The following is a 15,293-nucleotide window of genomic DNA, read 5'->3' on the forward strand; positions in this document are numbered from 1 at the left end:
GTCCTAAAGGTAGATTTAAGGCAGTGCCAAGGAAACACCTCCCCACCTCCTTCCCAGCTCCGACAGGATACCAAAGTCCTTTTGCTTCCTCCCAAAGCCTAGTTAGTGCTTGCCCAGCCTGGGGAAGAAGGTGGGAGAGCTCTAGGCTTCCTTCCCCAAACCCAGAGCCTTCCTTACTCAGCTTTGTGAAGGCACAGTGAGGTGTATGTGTGTGTCAAATTTTGACCTTGCACAGGGCACCATATTACCAAAGTCTGCCCCTGCTAGCATGCCACTTGTCTACAAAACAAAGAGAGGCAACCTGCAGACCACCTAATAATTGAAATCTGTCAGTGATATAGGAATTTGCCAATGTGCAGGTTCAAATGGTTAGAAGTGAGCCACTCCTCACATTGGTGTGGGCCGATGATATGAATGAGATTCACTTTAGAAACCCAGCTCACTGGATTCCTATCTCATCCATACTTTGGTCCAGCCACCTTGCAGTTGTGTACCTCAGGTCTTTTTGTTGTGTCTACCACGATGTTCAACATCTGCATGAAACAGTTGGTTCAGTTCATGTAGTTTTTGGGAGTGCAATTGGGGCTCACTGTTCAGCATAGATGTACGGATTAGGAGGGTTCATTCCGTGTCTGTTGTATTGCTTTTTCAGGCTGTTATTGTGTGTCTGCTGGTGCTGTTTTGGTTTTGATGTAGTTTAGACTTCTTTTATTTTTCCCCCCATTATAAAATATGTGAGCTGCTCTGAATGATAGTTATCCAAAGTGTGTCATAAAAATCCTTTCAATAAATTAAAATGATAGTATATGGGCCTTGCATTTTCAGATGGTACCTAAGCAACAAGGTGGTTTAAAAAGTGCTTGGCTGTATTTTATATCCATCTGTCTTAGCCTTTCTGATAACTGGAAACTCAGGCTTCCCTAATATCCAGTGAAACCACAACTGCTTAAATGAACTCCACAACATTGTCATTTGCTCTATAGCAACAGAAACAGTTTGGTGACCTAAAATGAAGGCCTTTTGTGCGTGAAATTTAAAATGCATCAAAGCTCAGTTATAACTCAAAGGATAAAGAATGGAGTTAGTCAATGAAGAGTTTTATTTGCAGGTGTTTGATAGAGAAAATGAGCCAAAGGCATATGACAGCCTCTTGCATTCAGGTATCTGAAAATGATATGTTTTTCTCTCCCGCTGTGCATTTGGCACATCCAAGGACAGGAGCGAGCAAAGCAAATGTGGGGAAATTGCAAGAAAATTCAGAAGAAATGGACAGAAAAGTAACTGAAAGAATGACCGTAGGATGGCATTTCTCAGGACGTACAGCCAAATCATGTCTTGTTGTGCACAACATAGTTAGATGCGTTGTTGGAAAGGAAAACCAATACAAATACAATTCCTCTTCATTTTGTTCTCATAAATTTTATGTTATTTCAGAGAAATGAAATCTGTGCACAGCTTGTCGAGACAAAATGTGGTAAAATGAAAAAATAGATCATCTCCACAAGAGAGTGGACACACACCTACAAAATGTGTTTTCTGCCTTCTCTTGTTTTATCAGTATTATGTACTGGCTCAATACAGTCACTAAAAGAACTTGTAAATTATATCGAAAATAACACACCACATTTTTAGGAATGGGCAAGGGTATGCAAAGATAAGACTTACACCAGCTACGAAGTCCACTGAAAGGGAGGGATCACTTTTCCCTGCTACAGTAGTTTAGATAGGAAGTTCAAGTGCAGAACTACTGCACCTATGAGCAGTCTTGCCACAACATTCCGCTTCCAGTTACCGCTTCCAGATAAGATGCAATTACAGCCCCACATAAGACTCAGCTACATTAGTAAAAATGAAACGTCATAAATGTATTATAACACCGTGACACCAGATGGCACTATAGAGATGGAAATCGGAAATCAGTGGAATTTTCCATTGTGAGGTTTAAAACATTTTTTCAGAGAATCTTCAGAGTGTTTTTTAATAGCTGTGTAGATTCAGCCTTAAAGTGTGTTCATACCTTCCAACATTTCTCCCATGAAAATAGGGATGTCCTTTTCCATACCCTCCAACATTTATCCAATGGAAATTGGGATGTCCTAAGGAAAAGTGGGACATTCCAGGATCAAAACAGAAACTGGGATGGCTTCTGTAAATCGGGGACTGTCCCTGGAAAATTGAAGAAACATAAAAATGGGTGGCATGATAAATCAGCATACAGTGTTCTGGGCCTCCCCACCCCCCAAAATGCAGTGTTATGAGCCCCCAAAATTCCTGTTGGCACCCCTGCTCCCCCCTGCAATGTATGAACACATGCATCTAGGAGGCCAAAGGCACAGTTCTGCATGTAGGAAGCACTCACACATCAGGGAACCTTGTAAAAGAAAGGTTGTGTGAAGTGCTGCCAACTCATGCATACACATTGCAGATATTCCCACCAACATCGCTATTTCTAAAACTTAGTTTCTGACTAATGGATTTCTCAACTTTTAGGTGTTCAACTCCGAAAACAAATGAAGTTTCTAAGTCCATTTAGTTCCTTCTGATTGTATCAGCACTGATATAAAAGGTTGCTCTGTATTTTATCTTCCTGGTTGTTCTAAAGATTTTTTCCCCTCTGCTGCTTGAACAGATGAAACTACATTTATATAGGGGATCATTTCAAGGATATATGAATTGCTTTGGAAACGTGTTATATGGATGTAAAAGCCAAATTACACCATGGTATTCTCACCTGGAACAAACTGAAGCTTATAGTCTGTGAATCTCCTGGCAAATCACCAGTTCTTCAATGTTAACAATTGTTTCTGTTGTACATTTAATTTTGTTCCTCTACTCCTGAGCAGTTTTTATTTAGAATGGACAGGTTTTAGTTCCCTATCAGGTAGAAACTCACATGCCTTTCAACATTTCTTTGATGAAAACAGGGTCAGCCTATTCAATAACAACAACAACAACAACAACAACAACAACAACAACAACAATAATATTTATACCACACCTATCTGACTGGATTACCCCAGCCACTCTGGGCAGCTTCCAACATATCTAAAAACTTAATAAAACATTAAAAAACCTCCATATACAGGACTGCTTTCAGATGTCTCCTATAGGTTTTAAAGTTCCTTATCTTCTTGACTCAGGGGTCACATAACTTCATACCCACCAACATTGCTCTGATAAAAATTAGGGACATCCTATTTGCACCCCCAGTTGCAAGTATTTACATTTGAGCAAATCTAGGTGTGATTGTTGGAGCTAGAAGCAGTTAACTATATGTACCAAAATACACATTTTAAATAAGTTAATACAAACTCATTTGTTTGAGGGAAGGCTATACAACATTGCATCAAGCAATTTGACCCCACATTTCCCAGTGAAATTCCACATCACTTTGGTTATTGCAAGAAATCCTTTGAGACAGGGGGGGATTTGCGGTCCCAAATTTACAGTTATATTATGAAGCAGCATGCCTTTGTTGGGTAAAAGAATGGATTGTCATTAAAAATAAAGATTTGTTAGATCTAGAGGGTTTTAATTTAAGATTTGGATGGCATGCCTATCTGTGGCGGGATAAAGGAAAGAAACATAAAGATTTTTCTAACCATATTATTAGAGGGCCACTGTTAGAAGTGTGGGAAAGGAATAAAAAATTATTGGAACAGAAAACCCCCTGGTGGTTATCACCAATCGATATCCTGACAAAAAAGAAAATAAACACTGAAGGGGAAAGATGGACATATGAAGATCTATTAGTTAAAAAAGAATCCGGGTGGAGAATCAGACCATATGAAGAAATAAAAAATAAGTTGACTGGCTGGATTCAATATCACCAAATTAACTCCATGTGGACGGAAGATAAAAAGATTGGGATAAATGAGAAGAAATCTAGATTTCAGATTGAAATAATAGAAGGAAGAACAAAATTACTATCAAAAATGTACAACCAGTTACTTGAGTGGGACACCAAAGATGAGGAAGTGAAGGAGGTGATGGTGAAGTGGGCAGTGGATTTAGGTTATAATATAGAGTTTGACAAATGGAAGGCATTATGGTGTAAAGGTATGAACTTCACGGCATGTACAACACTCAAGGAGAACATGTATAAGATGATGTACAGATAGTACATGACGCCGGTAAAATTGGATAAAATTTATAAAACAGGTGCTAAAAGGTGTTGGAAATGCAAGAGGAAGGAGGGCGACTTTATACATATGTGGTGGTCATGTGAGATACTTAAAATTTTTTGGGAATCTATCTATAATGAATTTTAAAAAGTCCTCAAATACACCTTTAGCAAAAAACCTGAAGCTTTCCTCCTGGGGATAATTGGTGAAGAAATCAAAAAGGAAGATAAAACATTTTTCCTATACGCAACAGTGGCTGCCAGAATCCTCATAGCACAGTATTGGAAAACGTCTAAAATCCCAACGATAATAGAGTGGCAATCTAAATTATTTGATTATTTAGAACTGGCAAAATTGACACAGAAAATAAGAAATCAAAAAAGTACAAAATTTAATAATGAATGGGATAAATTCCAAATATATATGGAAACAGAAATAAAAGGAAAATAAAAATGTTGATAAAAAACAAATATATATTTGAAAAAATCACAGTAGGTATGAGATAACGCTTACTACGTAAAAATTGCTTGAAGAGTGAGACACTGCAGATAAAAAAATATGATAACTTTTTCCCGAAATTGAGATAAAGGGAAGTCGATGAGTGTTTGTCAATGTAAGTTGAGTTGTCTATGTTTTTATGTATTACATGTTTCGTTTTTCTTTTTTCCTTTTTCTTCTTCTTTTTTTCTTGGCTGTGTAAGTATGTTTGTGATATGTATGTATGTTAAAAAGCAATAAAAAATATTTAAAAAACAAAGCAAGAAATCCTTTGGGGGAGGGGTGGTGTGTGTGTGTGTGTGTGTGTGTGTGTGTGTGTAGTGGGTTTTTTGCCCATCGGCATCAAATCAACTTTAATCATGCAACATAAATCTGTCAGTCAATGAGTAAATCCCATCCGAAAACAGTGACGGTCTGGAAGCACTCACAGTTTTCTTCAGAGACCACAGGTGGGGTCACATGCTGATCACAAGCTTGCAGACAGTGGATTTTGTTTCTGGACCGATCTTTAAACAAAATACTTGCAATTAGTGACTGACCTTTTTTTGTACTTGGCTGAGTTGCCAACTTCATTGCCAATGTTCTCACCTTGAATCATCAGGAATGGAGAACCACGGGGTCCCTGAAGCAATTTCCATAAGTTCTAGCCCGAATGGCCAATGGCCTGGTGTGATGGATGTTATAGTCAGCAGCATCCACAGGGCCACAGGTTAGCTACCTCCAATTTAATTTGTTTTCCCATTGCAGGCAGGTCTCTATCAGATCCTTCATAGGACTCAGATCCTTCATAGGCTATCAGCTCCTTCATAGGACTCAGTTAAATTCATAAAGAAAAAAATGTTTTATGTGTGTTGTACATGCATGATAACACTATGACACCAGATAGCACTGTGGAGTCCCATCTTTCCCTACTGGATTTCCCAGTATGAGTTTACAATGCGCTTCACTGAATCGCTTCTTTGGCGTGTCTAGATCCAGCTATAGTTTGGCTTGGATACAATCTTAAAATGCTAATCTATCATAATGGACAGCAAGCTGTGCATTAACCTTTATCAGTTGTTTGAGATAAGGTACGTGGAGGTCTATCCTTCACAGTATTCCTTTGGCAATCACTTCTGTTGCATGAGCTCATACTGATCTTCTAGGAATTCATGCCACAGTTTGAATGTTTACAACAGCTCGAGTCAAGGTGAAATAAGATGTGCCCTAAAAACTAAGAGCATCTCACAGAGTTACAACAGAAGAAAGCTGTCAGGGTTTTGTCTGTGCACATGCTCGAAATAATAATAGGCGCTGCCAAGCCTGTTTCTTCTCTGAAATACAGCCATATGATTCAGAAATATGGAAACTGTTAAAGGCAAGTAAAAACTCTAATGATGCTAAGTGAATTGTGATGGTTGCATAAACAATATGGGTCTATATTTGTTGTTTTTAAAAATAAACACACAGAGAGAATGGCATATGAGGAGCTGTCTGTATTAGCTGAATCTTGCTAAGGAAGAAGAAGAGGAGGAGTTTGGATTTGATATCCCACCTTTCACTCCCTTTAAGGAGTCTCAAAGCGGCTAACATTCTCCTTTCCCTTCCTCCCCCACAACAAACACTCTGTGAGGTGAGTGGGGCTGAGAGACTTCAGAGAAGCGTGACTGGCCCAAGGTCACCCAGCAGCTGCATGTGGAGGAGCGGAGACACAAACCCAGTTCCCCAGATTACGAGACTACCGCTCTTAACCACTACACCACACTGGCTCTCAAGGATTGAAGTACTTCAAAACTTGGCAACTGGCAATGGTGTAAAGGTCTTGGGAAACAAGTAGCCAGGGGTGCCAACTCGAATAAAATATTTTGAGTTGTGGGGCAGGCAAGCGCCACCCTGCATAATCAATCACAAGTCATGGTGCACACACACAATTTGAATGGCAATGCCCATCAACTTGGGGGGAGCATGACTCCCTAAAACATATATATATGGGGGGGGCTGAAGGGACCTCAGTCCCTAGGAGTTGGCTCCTATGCAAGTAGCTGAAGGGTGCTATTTCAGATTTGGATTCAGGATGGCTTGAGAGCACCTTTTGGGGGGGGAGCAAATTCAGCACAACATCTGAAGCAAAATCCTATAGTCAGAGTTCTGTGCATTAAAGTCCTTTACCTGGGCAATTCAGTGTTTGCAGCAAGAGAAGCTGGCTTCTGAAACCTGTCCACATCATGCCAGTGTGGGGAATTTGCTAATAATAATAATAATAATAATAATAATAATAATAATAATAAGCTGGACCATAAAGAAGGCTGATCGCCAAATAATTGATGCTTTTGAATTATGGTGCTGGAGGAGACTCTTGAGAGTCCCATGGACTGCAAGAAGATCAAACCTATCCATTCTTAAGGAAATCAGCCCTGAGTGCTCACTGGAAGGACAGATTGTGAAGCTGAGGCTCCAATACTTTGGCCACCTCATGAGAAGAGAAGACTCCCTGGAAAATACCCTGATGTTGGGAAAGATTGAGGGCAGAGGATGAGATGGTTGGACAGTGTTCTTGAAGCTACCAGCATGAGTTTGACCAAACTGCGGGAGGCAGTGGAAGGCAGGAGCGCCTGGCGTACTCTGGTCCATGGGGTCACAAAGAGTCAGACACAACTAAACGACTAAACAACAACAACAACAATAATTATTATTTATACCCCGCCCATCTGGGTATATACTTTGTTCTTTAGCATAAGTTGTTTTGATTTTAGACTATTTTGCATGATTGTTACAAGAGGACAAACTCCCTCATCATATGAAACTTAAAACTCCATAACCGAAAAGGAGAAGATCTGATGCAAAAAGAGCATATATAAGTAGAGAAAAGGAGGAGGAATAAAAAGAAGGGAAAGCTGGAATGGAAAGATGAGGCAAGTGTAGAGAAGGATAACATGGTCTTTAATGTGGTTACAGATGTACAAAATACATTTATCGACAGCTTTGGGTTCATTTATTCTAGACATGTGTAGGATTAGATATAAGGATTTTGTCCAAAACTCTTTCAACATTTTTTTGAGAAATGTAACTTGAAATGAATGTAACTTTACCAGGTGGTGGTGCATGTCTACATTTAAAGTGCCGTATTTTTCGCTCTATAAGACGCACCAGACCATAAGACACACCTAGTTTTTGGAGGAGGAAAACAAGAAAACAAATATTTTGAATCTCAGAAGCCAGAACAGCAAGAGGGATCACTGTGCAGCGAAAGCAGCAATCCCTCTTGCTGTTCTGGCTTCTGGGATAGCTGCGCAGCCTGCATTCGCTCCATAAGACGCACACACATTCCCCCTTACTTTTTAGGAGGGAAAAAGTGAGTCTTATAGAGCAAAAAATATGGTACTTGCTACATTCGAATCCATTGAGCAATGTTGCATAGGTACAGACAGCTGCTGCTCAACTTGTCTTATGGGAAGGGCCAACCCTGGCCCTGAAATGACTACTAGGACCTCTTTTTAGTGTGAGGCTGAAATGGCTGCAAAAAACTTTTTGCCACTGCTGAAGTTCGTCTAATATTAACATAAGCCTCTTCCACCTTTGCATCATCAGAATACGTTAAGCTTGGAGTTCCTTTCTTTAAACTTGAAACACTCTCTATTGGTACAATTAGAATGGCCATAAATTTATATCATATATCAAATATGACCAGTGCTATTCTTCTAGAAAAGGAGGTCTGAAACTCACCATGAACGCCTCCTTCTTTCTGTTAGAATGGCAATGGCACCTACCTGAGAACTGCTGGAACTCACCTGAAAGGTTCCAGAACCCACCTGAGAGGTGCCGGAACTGAGTTCTGGTGAGTTCCCTCTGAAAAAAAGCTCTGGGTATGATCTGTTTCTCCTGCCAACCTAGCAGTTCGAAAGCACGTCAAAGTGCAAGTAGATAAATAGGTACTGCTTCGGCAGGAAGGTAAATGGTGTTTCCATGCGCTGCTCTGGTTCGCCAGAAGTGGCTTAGTCATGCTGGCCACATGACCCGGAAGCTGTACGTCAGCTCCCTTGGCCAATAAAGTGAGATGAGCACCACAACCCCAGAGTCGGCCACGACTGGACCTAATGGTCAGGGGTCCCTTTACCTTTACCTTTTATGATCTGTTTATCATCATTGGGTCATATACTAGAACAGGGTTTGTGATGGCCATCTTTCCATGACATTCGTTGGAGAGGTTTGAGGCAAAATGGGGCAAAGCGATAACTGTAGGTTTTTCGTACAGTAATAATAATAATAATAATAATAATAATAATAATAATAATAATAATAATATATTTATATCCCATCCATCTGGCTGGGTTTCCCCAGCTACTCTGAGTGGCTTCCAGCAGAATATTAAAATACAATGATTCATCCAGTATTAAAAGCTTCCCTAAACAGGGCTGCCTTCAGATTAATTTCTACACACATGGAGAAACACAAGCACATCCGCATCTTCCAAGCAAGCATGATGCATTGGCAGAGTTCAAGTACACCTTCGCTCCAGGCAAGTTTGGGCACCAAGCAGCAGGACCAGTGAGAGATGTGGGATGGGGAGAATTTTGAGGGCCAGAAAGAAAGACATGGAGGATAACATTTTAGTCCCTGGGCAGAGGTTTGCCATCCCTGCTCTAGCTTATCAGTCTATCCAACTCCCCCCCTTTCCTCATCCCAAGCTAGTTGACAATATCAAACCATTAACAATCTAACCATCTGGTTTTAAAGCAGCGAATCCATAACAACAGGTGACTAAGGCTGGATCTACACTGACGTATTTAACATTTCTCTCTCTTAGAACAATATTACATATGTCATTCTAAAATGTCACAGGGCATACTTGTTAATGAAAACTTTTTAACCTTGGTTTCTTTCATCAAATGTAAGCAATACCCGGCCACACCATGTTCCAAAATGCTGTTCTTTCCCTGCTGCTGGTCACTGGAGTCAGCATGGTGTAGTGGTTAAGAGCGGTGGACTTCTAATCTGGTGAACCAGGTTCGCTTCCCCGCTTCTCCACATGCAGCTGCTGGGTGACCTTGGGCTAGTCACACTTCTCTGAAGTCTCTCAGCCTCACTCACCTCACAGTGTTTGTTCTGGGGGAGGAAGGGAAAAGGAGATTGTTAGCCACTTTCAGACTCCTTAAGGGGGGTGAAAGGCGGGATATCAAGTCCAAATTCCTCTTCTTCTGGTTGTTCTGCTCTTTTCTCTGGTGTCATGTTTTAATTCTTCCTCCCTCCCTTCCTGAACACTGCCCCTTGAATACAATTGGCGTTTGAATGCAGTAAAACACCACTACTACTACTTCTTCTTCTACTACTAATAATAATTTATTATTTATACCCCGTCCATCTGGCTGAGTCTCCCCAGCCATTCTGGGCAGCTCCCAGTGTTAAAACCAATACATCATAGGGACATATGAGCAGTTTTTCACCTATATAGTAGCATAAAACGATAAAAAATTAATTGATAAAAAGGCAGGGTAATAACGCATTAAGAACATAAAAAGTAGGATGTTATGTATCCATCTATGTAATCAAAACCATTCCTTACCTCCACTTTGACATTAAAAACCATGAGTGTATATCGGCCCCAAGTAAAACAAAGAAAACTTAATAACAACTCTAGACCTCAGCCATCAGATTGTGCATACCCGCTTCACAGATGATATATTTCATTGGAGCCAATCCAGTGCTGTTTTGCTTGAAAAGCAGCTTTAAAATGCAAAGTTTCTACTCAAGAATAGCCAATGCTGTTTCACAGGTTTAAGGGAGGGGTAAATATTGTATTACGTGTGAATTATTCATTCATTCAATTTTGCATTCTTATAGATGGCTACCATCTCCTTGCTATGAAAACAAAATGAGGTTTCTGGGCAGAAGGCATGCATTGGATTAGAGTTCAATTAATAAATAGCTTCTCTGGGCTCATTTAGCGGTTGCTAGAAGCAACTTTTAATAAGTAAAGAATGGTTTGTCGATTAGTCCTGGGCAGAGGCTTTGGAAACATGCAGTGCAAATGTGAATTGAATGACTGTGGTGTTGATCAAGAACGTGAGAGACTTGGGCTTAGCAAAGGCTTAGCAACTTGGGACCAGTTTTAGAACATCTGAATATTGGCACTGGAAAAGGTCCATTTGTTAAGTCCAAAACTGGCCGAAACACGCGAGCCAAGGTGGAAGAGATTGGCTTCCATAATAAAATGGCATAGAAATGAAGTTATACTTGGCATAGTACACCTAACATTTAGGTTAATAACATTTTTGTAATAGTGAGGATACCAAGCAAATAGATTTTGCATTCCCCTGCCAGCTTGTCCAAACACCATTAGAGCCAGTGATTTTAATGGATTTTGGTTCAAATCCTAATTAAACATAAAACTTATACCAGTAATTAGTCTGCATGTTTTTCATATTAGTGAAGCCGTTTGCAGCAATGAGGAGATAAAGCATTTTAACTTCAGCAGCTTAGACATCTAGGTGGAAGTATAAAGAAATAATTTAGGAGAGCTCAATTATAACTTTTGGTTAAAAACTTTCCTGAAGTTTCATTATAATCCTGCTTTTGAAAAGTTGATTCAGAGCCCCTCCGGATTGGTGCTAGTTAATAATGATGATGATGATGATGATGATAATGATGATGATGATGATAGGTGTTATTCTGCAACATGATGCAATAATATGCATCGATGGTAGATTTATCCTAGACTGTCCTCAGATTATTCAGCCTTATAAGTTGTTCTGTGATGCTTCCCCTATTATTGCCATCTTCAGGGATAATAATAATAATAATAATAATAATAATAATAATAATTTATTATTTATACCCTGCCCATCTGGCTGGGCCTCTCCAGCCACTCTGGGCGGCTTCCATAAAAACCAAAAATACCTTGTATATCCAAGGTTAAGGGGTGACCAAGAATGCTTTCTATCAGCTCCACTGGACAAAAGACTTTTAAATCTCATATGCAGACTGCTTGCCATTTATTAATTCAAGTCTGCATTACTAGAGCACACTTTAGGAGAGGCTGTTATTGCTTGGTGTTCTACAAAAATGCAAACGCAACCCGCTGGCTGATCTGGCTGATCGCCGAAGAATTGATGCTTTTGAATTATGGTGCTGGATGAGACTCTTGAGAGTCCCATGGACTGCAAGAAGATCAAACCTATCCATTCTGAAGGAAATCAGCCCTGAGTGCTCACTGGAAGGACAGATCCTGAAGCTGAGGCTCCAATACTTTAGCCACCTCATGAGAAGAGAAGACTCCCTGGAAAAGACCCTGATGTTGAGAAAGATGGAGGGCCTAAGGAGAAGGGGACGACAGAGGACGAGATGGTTGGATAGTGTTTCCGAAGCTACCAGCATGAGTTTGACCAAACTGTGGGAGGCAGTGGAAGACAGGAGTGCCTGGCGTGCTCTGGTCCATGGGGTCACAAAGAGTCGGACACGACTAAATGACTAAACAACAACATGCTGGCTAATAACTGCCAGTCAATATATAATCGATTATGATGTCATTCAAAATATATGAAGCCACTTCAAAATAATGTATATATCATACAACACATCTCACAAAATATACAAGTAACTACAAATTGTTATATGCATCAGAGTCAAACAAAGAATCAAATCAATGAATAGCGAGGAACGCCAAGCCGTCTCTCAAAGGAAGACGTCTCACAAAAGTCACAAAAGAAGATGTCTCTCCCTGAAGAAGTCTCAAAAGGACAGCATTTACTGTATTTATATTCAGTGTTAGCCGCCCCGAGCCTGGTCTTGGCCGGGGAGGGCGGGGTATAAATAATAATAATAATAATAATAATAATAATAATAATAATAATTGGTGTTCAGCAGCTTCCACTCACTTGACAACATTGACCCTATGAGAAGTGGGTCAATGGGAATGCTTTATATTTTGCACTCAGAAAAAGAGTGTTTCCTGCGTTTCAGGGGGTCATACTAGATGTCCCTTCGGGTGTCTTCCAACTCTACAATTCTGTGAATCTGTGCCATCCATTTTGTCCACATGATCAGAATTATCGGGATCTACTGGAGTGGCCTTAGATGCAGCCAGAAGCAAGCAACAACTGAGTAACATAATTAAAAACAGCCCAAAGCCCAATGAATTATGTATGAATTTTGAAAGCTTTCTCCCAGTATTTTAAATAGTTTGTTCAATAAAGGATCTTACTTGATCTCTGCTTCTTCTTCTCTGGGACCAACACAGCTATCAATACTTTCATGCAAGAATGGCTAATGACAGATTAATTTACTTTAAACATGAAAACACTCTTGACAAGAGATGTTACCATATCCTGTAGCTTTAGATGAATGGGATGTAACAAAGTACTGTTTGGAAGGGGGAAAGAGGTGAGGAGTTCTTAATTTTATTGAAGTCTTTAGTAATTAATTAGGAGGCACATAATGAGTACAATTCTTAAGTTGTAACAGAATAATAGACTTGCCTTTTCATCTTGGAACATCAGAAATCTGTAAGCAGAGACAAGTAAGCATAGAGTAACTAGCTGAATCTCTGGGAGGCAGAGGGAGGGGGGATGACTGGCTGAATCAGTGCCTGCGTTCTTTCAAGATATTTTGACAATACTTAAGATGAAGGCTTTGAACAATTCTGCATTCAAAGCACAAAATGCCTTTTACAAGACTAGGTGCGATGCCTTTACCATCTGGGCAGAATTCTAATGCTATCTTACATTCTTGTTCCATGGGACCCTCACATTTCTGTCATTTCAGTTGTCAGCGGCAGTCCTTATTATTGGAAAACATTCACACTTGTCGTACAATTGCCAGTGGAATTCCATAATAGTAGACAAACTCAAACATGGTCTCCTTGACCTCATGAAGTGGTTTATACTATGGTTTTGTGGTTTGGATAGCTTTTGACAACCGCATGCTTCATCAAAAGCCGTAGTTGCTATGGTGGCGGTGGTATGTTCTTCAGTTGGTTAGTTAGTTTCTCAAGGCCATGCCTTATGGAAGGCAGTATCAGGTGATGGTGAACAGGACAATCCAAGGAAAAGTGTCTTGCTTCTCATCAGTAGGGTTGCTGTGCTTACAGGGAGGACAATGTGGCAGGAATGTCCACGTGGCTCAGGAGTGGTGGTAGGAGCACAGAAATGGCTCTGCCACTGAACTTGTGCTGATCTCCATACCATCGTACTTCTCCTCCTTCCACTAAGTGCGGTGGGAAGCCAGCAGCCCATGGAAAAAATTATGGAGAAGGAAATGGGGAGTCTGTGGGTAAATGGGGAGCAAGCATAAAGGCTCTGAGTTCGGCTGGTAGGAGAACCAACTTTTGAACCAGCCCTTGCATTGCCATAGTGTAATTACCATAGTCCCCCCTTCTATGAAAATTGTTACATAACACTTTCGGCAGGCCAAGCTGCCCTTAAAGGACATGGCACAGCAAATGGAGGTTAATCAGACACTCCGCTGATCTGCCTTTCAATCTTCAGATGCCTCTTGTGCTGATGTATCCACAATTCTCTATGCTGGGCACTTGTCATGATGAGGCAATCAGTGATGGGGGAGTCATTTGTTTGGTTTATATTTTAATGTGGCCTTATAAATTTTCACTTTCTGAACCAGTAATGAATGGAAACACAGCTCTTCTTTGAAATCCACCTCTTTGAATTTTGCAGTGCAGTCCTCCAACCAAAGTGTGCATATTAGGGTTTTTTAAAAAAAGAAAAAAGAAAAAAATGCACAGAGATTTATTTTCACTAATAAACATATCTTCACTAAATTAAGCGTTTTCACTATTATACTTATTTGCACTAATATGCATACAGAAGTCGATTCTATAAGGCGGGGGTGGGGGGGGGAATTGCCTGTGCAGGAAAATTATATAAAGAAATGTGCATTTTAGGAGAAATGCATACAAAAAAATAAGTGCAATTTCCTGAGCAGGCTTTACGAAAGAAAAAGGTTGGACCAAACAGGAAACTATGAGAAACTAAAATTGACAGATTAGCCCATCCTTAAGAGAAGATGGAGACTGGTGTCCTTTTTCTACAATGCACTTAAACATTCACTTAAAGTTAGTTACGGAATTGAAGCAGCCCACTGAGTGTTTTAAATCATCATTCACTGTTAACAGTTATTGGAGCAACAGAGTTGGGGCAAAGCAACGCTGCTCGTCATTTATTCTTTCCATGAAGGCCAGATCCTTTTGAGCGATGACTGAAAGATTGTTAACTGTGAGAACCGTGCTACCCAGGGCCAAGGAAATGTCCATAGTCCTGTTGCTTCATAACACTGAAGTCTCCAGGAAACAGGCCAGCTTTGGACCCAGCAGTTCCAGCACTGGTCCTGCCCATGTAATGTCCCAGTTTGAAGCCATACTATGGTTACTGCTGATGAAAAACCATCGGTGGCTGTATCTGCTCCATACTTTCAACAGTCACAGTGGGGTCCTGAGTATCAGCAGAGTCATTCTCCCCCTCTTTTAGTGGAGTCTGGTGGAAGGACTGCTCCACAGGGTCCTAACCTCCCACCAACATCACATACTGGAGATTAGGATGGCTCTCTGTGTGCTGTGTTTTAAAGCAGATGTCAGCTTTAGGTAATTGATATTGTAAAAGGAAAGGAGATTCATATTTAGGAGATGTGTCACCATGGTTGATTTCTAATGGTGGCTGTGTCCATTACTTGCCATTGTTATTTATC

At 40.4% G+C, this 15,293-nt stretch overlaps 1 long non-coding RNA gene across 2 annotated transcripts; it reads right to left on the reverse strand.

Moving 5' to 3' along the window:
• Positions 1–1,904: 1,904 nt before the first annotated feature.
• On the reverse strand, positions 1,905–10,926 carry LOC310843041. Of its 2 annotated transcripts, none has more exons than XR_014563485.1 (3): positions 10,162–10,926; positions 5,051–5,128; positions 1,905–2,166 (listed from the first exon to the last, which is right to left on the reverse strand). It is a non-coding gene; the product is annotated as an uncharacterized lncRNA (long non-coding RNA). The 2 variants fall into 2 exon arrangements; XR_014563486.1 differs by lacking the exon at positions 10,162–10,926 and adding an exon at positions 9,470–9,741.
• Positions 10,927–15,293: the final 4,367 nt, after the last annotated feature.

Source organism: Podarcis gaigeae, assembly GCF_964106915.1.
Source record: "Podarcis gaigeae genome assembly, chromosome: 4".
NCBI lineage: Eukaryota > Metazoa > Chordata > Lepidosauria > Squamata > Lacertidae > Podarcis > Podarcis gaigeae.